Source organism: Gossypium raimondii, chromosome 1 (assembly GCF_025698545.1).
Source record: "Gossypium raimondii isolate GPD5lz chromosome 1, ASM2569854v1, whole genome shotgun sequence".
Taxonomy (NCBI): domain Eukaryota; kingdom Viridiplantae; phylum Streptophyta; class Magnoliopsida; order Malvales; family Malvaceae; genus Gossypium; species Gossypium raimondii.
Genome location: NC_068565.1, coordinates 10,853,803 through 10,865,725, shown reverse-complemented (window position 1 = coordinate 10,865,725; position 11,923 = coordinate 10,853,803). Strand labels below are relative to the sequence as shown.

The 11,923-nt window shown below is 34.0% G+C and overlaps 1 long non-coding RNA gene across 1 annotated transcript; it reads left to right on the top strand.

Moving 5' to 3' along the window:
* The first annotated feature begins 7,362 nt into the window (after positions 1 to 7,362).
* LOC105781945 (uncharacterized) lies at positions 7,363 to 8,668 on the top strand. The gene is made up of 2 exons (XR_001129657.2): positions 7,363 to 8,080; positions 8,163 to 8,668. It is a non-coding gene; the product is annotated as an uncharacterized LOC105781945 (long non-coding RNA).
* The last annotated feature ends 3,255 nt before the right edge of the window (positions 8,669 to 11,923 follow it).

Here is an 11,923-nt window from a genome sequence, read left to right as displayed (position 1 = left end):
CCATTGCTAACACGATCAAATTTTTTTATTTAAAAAATAAAATTAAAGCTTTTTCGAAAAAAATTAAAGAGAGCTTTGAGAGAAATTTGAGAGAATATTGAAAAATTGAAGATGGAAAGGATTTAAGTGTGAAAAAATGAAAGGGGGTTATATATATATATATATATATTTGACCGTTGGAGGGTTACCAACGGTAAAAGAAATAGTCGTTGGTACTGTAGCAGACACGAGAAAAACACTTCCTCAAGGAAGCGTTTTCCTGCTTTATCCCTTGACAACACGCTGACATGGACGCGTTTTTGGGGGAATGGCCCATTTCGGTAATTAATTCAGGGCCTGGCCCATTTCGGTAATTTAAAAATAATAGGCTTTTATTGGTAATTTACCCCTAAAAATGATAACATTAGAATTTGACCTAGCAGATTTAACTATTACTATTTGGATTAGGACTAAAATTTGATACGATTTAAAATTAACCAAAATAAATTCTGGAGACTAAATCCGTAACTTATGCATAGTATATAAACTAATAGCAAAATTTGATAAAAGAAATTAAAGTAAGAATATTTCAGTGAAGTTGGACTATACATGGCATATATAGATACATAATGAGACTAGAGACTCACACATCGTTACTGAGACTTGAACTATGAATCTTCAAAGACCGAGGGCCTTTATCTTAACCAATGCTCAAAAAATAACACTTATTATTATACATTTTAATATGTTTAAATAAATTTAGAATTATATTACAATAATAATTGTTGACACAGTGATACAACAAAAAGAGAACATAGAAGAGATGTGGTGGTTATTATAGAGTCCGGTTCACCCTGACGAAGCGGAGAGATTGAAAAATGTAAGCTTAGTATATTAGAAGAGTCGATTCTTCCTCGTTCCTAGAGGTCTTTATAGGCGGGGTATCTATGTAAGGTCAGGTTAACGTGTTGGATTTACCATTAAGCCTCATTACAGAACGCGTGGGGTGGATATCTTCGATAGAATGAGGATGTCTGTGATGGGACAGGTTCTATCATTTATTCGGACTTGATGGTGTGGAGCAATATTTGGTGATCAACAACTTCATGTTCCCGATGAAGCTCATGGACTCAAACAACAGATGGTATGTGCTTGTTTAAATGGTCATCTTGAAAATTGGTCTGCGAATGATCTTCCAACTTATTAACAATTGTCTTACTATTTAGGTGTCTTTTTCATTTACCACGTGCCTTGATATGAATAGGGAATAACAATAATGATAATTTATATAAATATTAGATATAATATGGCATGACACAAGAAAAATGTAAAAATAAAATTAATATGTCTTAAACCCTAAATTTTAAAGTGCCAATGCATAACCCTTAACCATTAGATTGTTCGAAACTCATTTAAATATTATAAGTAAATATTAAAGACCAATTAACCAAAAAAGGCCCATTCCCAAAAAACTTATGAAAATGGGCCGGTTTTTTCAAAAACAACAGGAAAAATTCGTTTTTACAGAAAACACATACTGAGTTGGCGTCGTTTTTAGGGAAAACACAGAAAAGTGCGTCTAGATCAATGCTTTTTTCCCTGATGACATGTAAAACGCGCTGACGTAGAAGCATTTTACTAAAAAGCGTCCACGTGGGCATGCTTTTACCCGTGTTCCAACGGCTATTTGAACTAGCCGCTGGACCCCCCCCAACAGTCCAAAAAAAATAGTATAAACCCCCCACACACATTTTCACACACAATTCTCACAATTCTATCCTAAATTCTCAAATTTTTCACAATTCTCAAAAAATCTCAAATTATTTTCCTAAATTCTATTTTTATCTAAATTAATATTTTTTTATTTTTTTATTAGTAATTCCAAGAAATAGTATTTTTATTAAAAATTTGTTCATGTTCAATTTAGCAATGATCGGGTCTCTAATCCGTCTTGATGACAAACACATCTCCGTCAATCAATTGCAAATGGTAAGAATAAATTTTAATAAATTTTAAATTTTTTAATTTTTTTTAAATTTTTTATTTCATAATTATAATTGAACTTACTTTTTTTGTAACTTTTATGTAAATAGGTGAAAGATTAAATTTTGCAATGTCATATTCGTAATCTACCCGGTCCTCCATTACCGTTGATCGAAACATACTTGAGGGAAGCTATTTTTTCATGTGGCCTACTTAGGTCGAGGGTGTAAGTTGGACTCGAAACTCAAAAGTGCATTGCTTGAACGTCCAAAACAGACGCTTGAACACTCGGCACCCACAGAGCAAGCGATCGTTGTAGTATGCAAGACCCGTTTCAAGATCTGTTACGCAACCAGGTACGTACCTCTCCAGCACTTGATACTACTGCCATACCTCGTTGTATGACTCGTCTCACCCACAGTGCATCTTCTCCAAGGCCTTATGCTTAGCTATCCACGCCTTGCGGTATGAAGGCGTATAGTTGAATTGGCTACGAATATTGACAATTAAAACCGACACATTAGTCATCGGATCCACTTTCACCATCGGTAGTATTAGGCCCGCGATCATATCTGAATCCAACTTCGGATGATCCCGTGAAACACCTGCAACCCCACGAGTATGTCAAATTAATTGGAAATAACCTTAAACCTTAAATAAAACCCTAAAAACCCAGTGATAATGTACCAGCGGCAAATTATGCGGACCGTAAACTTTTTAATCATCTATAACCCTGTCTTCTTCCTAACAGAAGCTATGATTTTCTATGAGCAACTGTCGTTTTGCACTGCACACTTCCCATCGAACTTCTCATATTTGGATTTAACTACGTGGAAGTTAACCACGTTCTTGATGTTGTATCGCTTTAATGCTGCGAGAAAATCATATTTACTGAAAGACTCCCTACCCACTTCCAAATCACTTGAACCTGACGATGCACTTCTGTGGCTAGCCTCCTGTGTGGCAGGTCTGCAAACTCTAACATATCCTCTGTCGAAAGATCGACATTATGCATATGGGCTAGCGATGAGTAAGCCGAGAATCGTGGATCTTTTTCTTCTTTTTCATCTTCATCACCCCATTCACCGTCTTCAGGTTCAGTTGGGACAGGCTCCAATTCAGAAAATAATCTAACTTCTGAACTGTCAGCACCAGGCTCTCGGGCTGGATCCACATTAGATTCATTGGTGTGTCGTTGAAAGTACCAAAAAGAACCTATCCCTATGAAATAACAAAAAAGAATAGTATAAGGGAAGTAAGGTCAAATTCTCAGAGACTAGATTTGCACAACTTCTTGTTCCTCGAGATCCTGAGCACAATCGTGCCTAAGAAAAAATGGCGTACCTGGAAAAAAATAAAAAAAAACAGAATTAAAAATATGGAAGGGTTGAAATTGTATAAATTGAAATCGAAATTGTAAAGAGAAATAGAATTAAGAAAAGAGATTCTTTGATTGAGAGATTCCAGCCTCCGATTATCTCAATCCTCCTTGAGTTCAATCATAGACTTTTAGGTGATCCTTCTCATGACAGAATAAGCCAGTTATAGTGGAAGAGGATGCCTACGACCACCAGCTCCACTTAAATTTTTGCCTTACAATTTAGAAGAACCTAACTCTAGCCAATCGTCACTTTTATGGGACCGTCTTACACTAAATCATCACTTCTCAATGGTGAATGCCATACCATTTTGTCTCTTAGGCTCGACAACCACTAACGCAGTAAGCTAACAAACCGACTGTGCAACCTTCCCAAAACATACAAAGCGTCCGCCTTTGCACAAGATGAAAATATCACTTTTGGAAGGACATGGACTGAAGCATCAGTCTCGTAATGTGAAGAAACGATGAATACTCGTTGAGAAGGCTAAGTGTGGATTCTAAGCCTCATGAACCTTTTTTGGGGAATCTCGACAACCTTTGGCTAGATGAGTTTAGTGGCTCATGCTTTTTGGGAAAAAATAAGTTTAATCAAATGGAATTTTATTGAATAATAAAAGGAACAAAAGCTAAAAGCTTTAGGGAAACAGAGTTTTTATAGAAAAGATGAGTCTGATTTGTGTCACTCCATCCCCTATTTATAGTACATAGAAAACTTAGTTTGTTCCTTTTTAAACTCTAAAGGATAAATGAAGATAAAAGCTAAAATTAAATCTAAATAATAATCCTAACAATAATCCTAATAAAATTCAAATTTAAATAGAATCATATGTTTAGAAATCTCTTCTTTGACTTTTAGCCCCCAAGTCTTTCACATTTTGTATTTTTGGCACCACTTCTTTCCTATTTCGTATGCTGGCCCATTTTGTCTTCAAATTAATACTTTTTGCCCCTAAATTTCCTTTTGTCTGCAATTAAGTCCCTACAAGATAAAAACCATAAAAAGCCTAAATTAGTAGGATCGTACTCAAAATATATATGCAATTAATACATAAAAGTATATTATTTTAGAGTATTACATTCATTGTCATCTTCATTCTCTGACACACTAACATCTACCATGTTGGAGGTCCCCTCGCCGGTGAACGTCGTAGGAAGTAAACCATCCCTTATCGTATACGTTCCAAAACATCCAAAATCATATGTCGATTGCCAACCACTAGAAGATGATTCCATTCCCCAGTAAATATTCTTAGCGTCGAACATCGACCCACCGAGGTGCATGTCCCATCCACTAACTAAGTGTCATGCAGAGGTCGTGTATCACCAAAACCCGGTGGTTCGATGTTCTGCCTCCCATTATTGAAATCTAAGGCTGAGACAGATGAGTGTCTTCCCATTGATGATCTCGGGATATCATAATGAGAACTTTCTAATAGAGTGGTTGTACTATCGACATTTTCAATATTTTTCACTTCACAGATAGGAAGAGATGTTGAAGTCGCAAGTCTTTCATCTGGTCTTGAAAATTCCATATATAACTCAAGAAACGATGATCCACTTTCAAGGTGCGTCTGCACCATCGCCTCTAAGCCCCGAGCACCTTTAATATCAAATGAGTCATATCTTACAGGATCGACCGAAACACAAAATCGATACTTAATAGAAGAAACTCTCATTGTAATAGATCCAAATATTTTTTTCCTAATTCTTTTACGAAGTTCTGTCAACTCTATGTTCTGGTTAAAGGCCAGTCGCGTCGTGTTCTCTGATAAAAAGGTCACGCCGTTCTCGATGTCACAGACCTCACCTTCGTAATAAATAATAGCATTAATTCGTCTACTCATTTCCAACTAATTTATTTGTCGAGAGAAATTCGAAACACGAAAAATCAAAATATTATGCAATAAATATAATGCTTCATATAAATATTAACATGAAAAATCAACTTATACCTTGAACCCCAACTTTTATTCTTCTGAACTTCTTCCATTTCTATTACTCCAACTTATGCCATCAGAGGCTGAAATATGGGTTATTTATAACCTAAGGGAATGCATCCCACTCCATTCTGTAAAATGCCCCGAATAGTGGGGGTTGAAATTTGTAGAGGAGAAACGCTCCAACCAAGACGCACTATCAGAAACAATACTGAAAAGGGCGTCTAGCTGAAAGCGTTTTCAGTACTTTTATTGATAGTGCATCCTGCTTGGAGTGTTTTTCCTCTACAAACCTTATCCCCCACTGTTCGAGGCATTTTCCACAAACTTTATCTCAAAAATCTCAGGATATTTTTTTAGAATCATTTCATCAAATTTATTTTCTCAAAAGCAACAGTACTAAAAAGTGCGTCCACTTGGAAATGTTTTCAGTACTTTTGCTGACTGTGCATCCTACTTAGATCTTTTTTTCTTTACAAAACTCAACCCATATCGTCAAAATTATTTCTTCAGAACTCATCCCCTCAAAACTATTTTTTTAGAACCCTTAAACCCTAATAAATAAATAAAACCCTAAACCTAGACACTTAAAAAATAAAAAACCATAAACCTTAATTTCATAAACCCTAACCCTAACCTTAACCCTAAATAATTAAAAATAAAAAACCCTAATTGGCACTGGGAAAACACAAGCAAAAGCGCACCCACATGAACGTTTTTTAATAAAACACTTCCACGTCAGCGTGTTTTACATGTCTTCAGGAAAAAAGCGTTGAGCTGGACGCGCTTTTCTACGTTTCCCTTGAAAACGACACCAGCTCAACGCATTTTTGTAAAAATGAACAATTCCCGTTATTTTTGAAAAAACCAACCTATTTCCGTAATTTTGTTTGGAAATGGGCCTTTTCTGGTCGATTGGTCAATATTTTAAAACCAATTTTTAATATATCATTTAAAATTAAATAAAAAAATTATTTAAATAATATTACTTTTTTTTTCTATTTGGTCGGAGATGAATCTAAAAAATATTTCTAAATACATAAATTCTTTCAGATAAAGTCTCCTATTAGTCATTGTAATTTGTAAAAGCATATGGATTTGGTCCTGTATTTTAATTTGATCAATTTTAGTCTTTATATTTTTGAATTGGTCAATTTTAGTTCTGTACTTTTCAAAATTTGAAATTTTAGTCTAGCAATTAATTTTTTTGGTTAAATTCAATTACCAGTCATGTACTATGCGTACAATTATAGATTTAGTCCATTTTCGTAATTGGATCATTTTAAGTCCCTATACTTTTGAAATTTAAAATTTCAGTCTTGACACAAATGACTGTCGTTAATCCATTAATTGAATTTTTATTGAGTAATATGTGGAAATAATAAGTTGACATGGCATTATATGTATGATAATATATTTGGTACATTAGATTTTAGAAATAACAAAACTTTACTTAATGAATTTAACAATTACTGTTTGGTGAGGACTGAAATTTTAAATTTTAGAAAGTTAAAGGACTACAAATGACCAAATAAAAGTATAGAGATTAAATCCACATAATAGAGATTATACCAAATAAAAGTACAAGGACTAATGGCAAAATTTAACCAATTCTTTTACTTTCTTTTTTTTTTCTTTGGTTTTGTTCTCTCTTTCTCTCGTTGCGTTTCTTTCTCCCTTCCCTTCACCCATGTCCCCAGACTCTCATTTTAAAGCCTCCATGTCTACCTTACATGAATAAGACTCTCTCTCTCTCTCTCTCTCTCTCTCTCTCTCTATATATATATATATATATATATATATTATATTCTGTTTTAAAACCAATCATCACACCCATAAAACATCAAATCACGACAAATATTTAAGAAATGATCACACGTTCCATGTAAAGATTTGTGAAATATATTAATCTACATTTAGCTAAAAAAAATTTTGTGCCCAAATCCTAACCGGTATATAATATTACAGATTGATCCATTGCTACCACAACTTGCTTCATATAATATAAGTTGGAAAGGACAATCAAAATAGAAAGTAAAAAGAAGAAAGTTAACCTCAAAAGATATCTTAAAGGAACCAGTAGTGATCTATTGTCTAGAGATGGTTCTGCAAGCATAGCTCACGTGGCAGCTTAGGGTTTTGATTGTACGAGTTGTGCTTCTTCTATATAAGAAACAAGGGGTTTATTGTGGGTTAGAGGTGAGTGGCCTAGCTTATGTGGTGTTAGTTGAGATTCCAGGAATGAACCGCGTAGCATCCCATCCCATGCACCATTTCAGCACTCTCCCCCAAATTCCTTCTATTCATTTTCCTAAACCGTGTAGGCCCCGTGTTTAACAGTGTTTTCCTCTCTTATAAATTGCCTCACAGCCAAAACCCAAAGAAGAAGAGAGATTAATAAAAGAAACCCAGAAGAAGCCAAGGAAAGCATTAGAGAAGTGCATGGCAAGTTAGACAAACTTCGAAGTCAATCCTTATGAATCTCAATCTACTTTAGATATTTGCTGGAATTTGTTCTCCAATTCAAATCCAATTAGCAGCATTATTACTATTGTTTTTATTGCCTTCAATTTCCTTCTCTAACTTGTCTTCGCCCTTCTCTCATTCTTATCTTTGGACTTTGGTTCCTTTCCTTCTGTTCAATAATCCATGTTATACCTACACCTACATACACCAAGATCCAATTAAGGTCTAAGAAATACTTAGAACAGCTCCATGAAATATGAGACATCACAACAGGCCAACCAGTAGATCTGGGCACAAACAGGCAGCTGAAGATCTACTATAGATACTAATTCAGGTATAATCTCTATTCTGTTTTACCATTATCATCTTATATCTGGCTTTCCCTCTTGCTACAACACTAACTTGACCATCGAAAGGCATCTTGAAGCACAAGGTCCGATGCTTTTTAATTTTCTTTGCCTTGCAGATCACCCAGTTACAAGACCCAATCCATTAGTCAGCCTAGCTCGCCACATAGAGACATCAACAAGGAAGTCAAGAAAGATCAGATTTAACAGTACTGTGGTTGTTGAATGCTCTAAATAAATCCCAAGAAAATCTGGTTCAGCGGAGTGAGAGCCAAAACTATGAAGAAAACTTCTAGTCTCAGGAAAGAAGTTGAGGGCTGCAGACAGGGGTACATAAAGTGAGCTAGAAAATACTAGCCAGAACCAGTAAAAGATTACATAGCAGCCGATGAGATGAAAGTTTGTTTTTCAATTCATAAAATGTCCAAAGCTGTAACTATATAATAACGTGAGGGACACTTATTTCTTTTTGTCTCTTAGTAACTGCTTATCAGAGAACACTTTATTTTTCTTTTCCAGTTATATATGCATAGATTTATATTATATGAAACGAGTGCTTCTCCATTAAACTCAAATTAAGCATTCCATTTAAACAACCATGATCCAATATAATCAATGCACTAAATTCTATTTGTAATTGTGTTATAGGAGGGAGATAGTCTGCCTCATTCTTTTATTAAATGATCTTTTAGCATACTTTTTCAAACCTAACCTTGTTCTGAATTCTAAAAACAAAACTACAAGTCTATATTTTAGTATGTAAGAACCAGTCAATCAATTGACTTGAATACTTTTCTCTAGACTTGCATACCAACAAAAAACCTTGTGTTGATAATCTGACTGTATTCCCTGATCTCCACAGCTTTTAGAACATATACAATATTAATGATTGCAGCAAAACAACGATCTTAGAAATTGTATATATATATGATGTCCCTTTCAGATTAATACCATGATTTGATGTTTCTAGTTTACATTTTTTTAATCATATTCTAAGAACAGATAAAGGTTGGGAAGTAAGTCTCTAAAGTAGAAACAAAGACATTACTTTAAAGAATGCTTTATTAAGGGTGCCCTAATTAGGGTATGGTTTTTAATAAAAATATAACAGAAACTTGAGAGAAAAAAAAGAGAGGGTTTTATGTGCCAAGAAGGAAAAGCAAAACTCTAAAAGAGAGAATAGACGGGAACTGGTATTTATTTAAGAAGAGAAACTTTTGGTGAATTTTAACTTTTTTTCCCGTCAATTTAGTTTTATATCTGAGTTTTGTTTTCTGGTCAGGCTTTAAAAAAAACCTATTTAGTGTTATAATCACTAAAATGGAAGGTGGGTTCTAGTGACTGTTCACACCATGAAAGGTGCAGATAACAAGTGTAGTTCATACTGGGGAGGCGGATGGTGGTTCTTTGAAATGAATGGACTGAGGTTGGATATTCTATTCTGGTTGGCCGATCTAGGAGTTTTTGGGCCTGCACTTGTTTGAGTGTTTGCTGTTTTTGTGCTTGTCTAATCTTGATGTTCTCCTAGTGCCATAGGAGTTTAATGCTTCAGTGCTTATTGTGTACCTGTTGTGGATGTTTGTTTAGTCATTGCTCTTAATGTTATTAGCGATGTATCACCACGGGTAACAGTGCTAAATTTGACCTTTAGTGCATTAAATATAATTGGACTTTTTAGTTGCATTTTGGCATCACCCCTATGTTATCATGGCATGGACTTAGTATAATTAGTAATGTGTAGCAGTGATGTCCTGATGAGAGGAAGAACGAAGAAAAAATCAAAAGAAGGCGAAATTGAGAGGAAGGAAAGCGTGTCTAATATTAAACATTAATTTCCTTTGTGCATGCCATTCGCAAAAACATACGCCACCGAAATTTGCATATAAGTTCTAGTCAACAAGTCTTCCGTTTTGTTTAACCCAATTTATTTATAATTTTACCCTTTACTTCTATCTATCTTCTATCCTTCATATATATCAAACAATATAGAAATTTCGTCCTCTTTTTATTTCCCTCTCCTTCTTCTTGACCTGGAAAATAATTTACATCAAAACCCTTCCTTCCTTTTGATTGAAACAGGTGAAGCTTCGTCATTATTTCACGCAGGTTTCTTCTTGTATGACATATTTTACAGGAGTTTACTTCATCATTTTATTTTTAATTTAAAATAAAATTAATTTAAGGCTTAAGCGCGTATCGAAGTAGGAAGAAACTGTTGGTTATATATATATATATACAATTTCGGGTTAGTTTCGTATCAACCAATCACCATGCATATATAGAGAGAGAGCAAAACAAAATCCAAAAGGTATATAGAATACAATTGTAAGCACAAGGATTCAGAGAAAGGCAAAGGCAAGTTAATGAAAATTTTGAAGCTTGCTATATATATACTTTATTGAAGGGGACAAGATTTCCTTTAACTTGCCTTTGCCTTTGTCTGAAATACTTTGTCAAATAAGGTGTTGAAAAAGTTTGATGAGAATGCATGTAGGCAGGCCGGAGGTTGATATAGTTAGCAGGGAAAGGCTAGGGCAAGTTAAAGAAAGAGTTCAAATTTGAAAACCCATTTATATGGTTCAAAAACTTTTTCTTTAACTTGTCTTTGCCCTTCTCTCATCTACTATTAATGAATGTTCATGGGGCACAGGCTAGCTTTTCTTGCAGGAAAAGAAAAAGAGGTGATTAGCCATGTGTGTATGTATCATGATACAATGCATCAGGCTTCTGGTTTTCAGACCGGAAGGAGAAAGAAGAGGAAGGAGGTTTTTTTTTTTTTTAAATTATTATTTATATATATAGTTAAGGTATGAAACTAAAATTTTAGGCACGCTGCAGTTAACAAATGTTTTTTTAAAAATGCATCATGATATATATATATATATATATATATATATATAAACGGAGAAATTATTTAATCGACCCTGTCGAAACCTTTTTTTTTTTTTGAAAAACAAAAATGGGAATCGATTTTGAAAATGGAGTCGCCACTGATCTTTTATTAAAGTGTGATCGGGTCACCTCGAAAAATAGGTGTTTAATAAACGGTTTAGATTTATTAAAACAACATTTTTTTTGTCTGCGAAATTTAGAGAAAAAAAAAGGTTCGGGAGTCGGTTACGTATGAGGAAGGATTAGCACCCTCGATACGCCCAAAATTGGTACCTAGTTGATTATTTAATGTATTAGTGTCAAAAATTAAAACGCGAAAAGAATTTAGAAATACGATCCCTTTTTTTTACATTGCGTTATTTCAAAACTACTTTGAATAAATCAAAATGGAAAACTTCTCCTTATCTCGAAGTAACAAAATGTCACATCCAGTAAGTTAGGACCCGACATCTCGTATTTTGAGAATAAGTTTGTCTTTCGTTTTTTATTTAAACCTCATTTGTTTTAATTTTAAAAGGGTATTCGGTTATTTAGGATCAACGCGAGAAAAATCGAAGCTCAATAAGTTAGAACACGATTCCTCGGATTTTCTAAATACGGAATATTTCCTTTAATTATTATTTTGAAATTTTACCCTTTTAAATTTTGAGTACGAATTAATGAAGTATTTAAAAACCAAATGCGTGCAATTTTGATTGTATTTGAAAAGACATTGCTTAAAACGGAAAGGATGTCATACACGACCTATAATGAATATACAACATACATTTAAAATCCATAACATAATATGCATCCTAACACATACACATAGCATTGATACAAATAAATCGAAATGCATGAATCATAAGGTAAGAAACAATATAACAATAACATTAACATAATAACAAAACAAATACAATCCTAATGGATCTAGATTTGAAAACATTTGAAGATAAAAT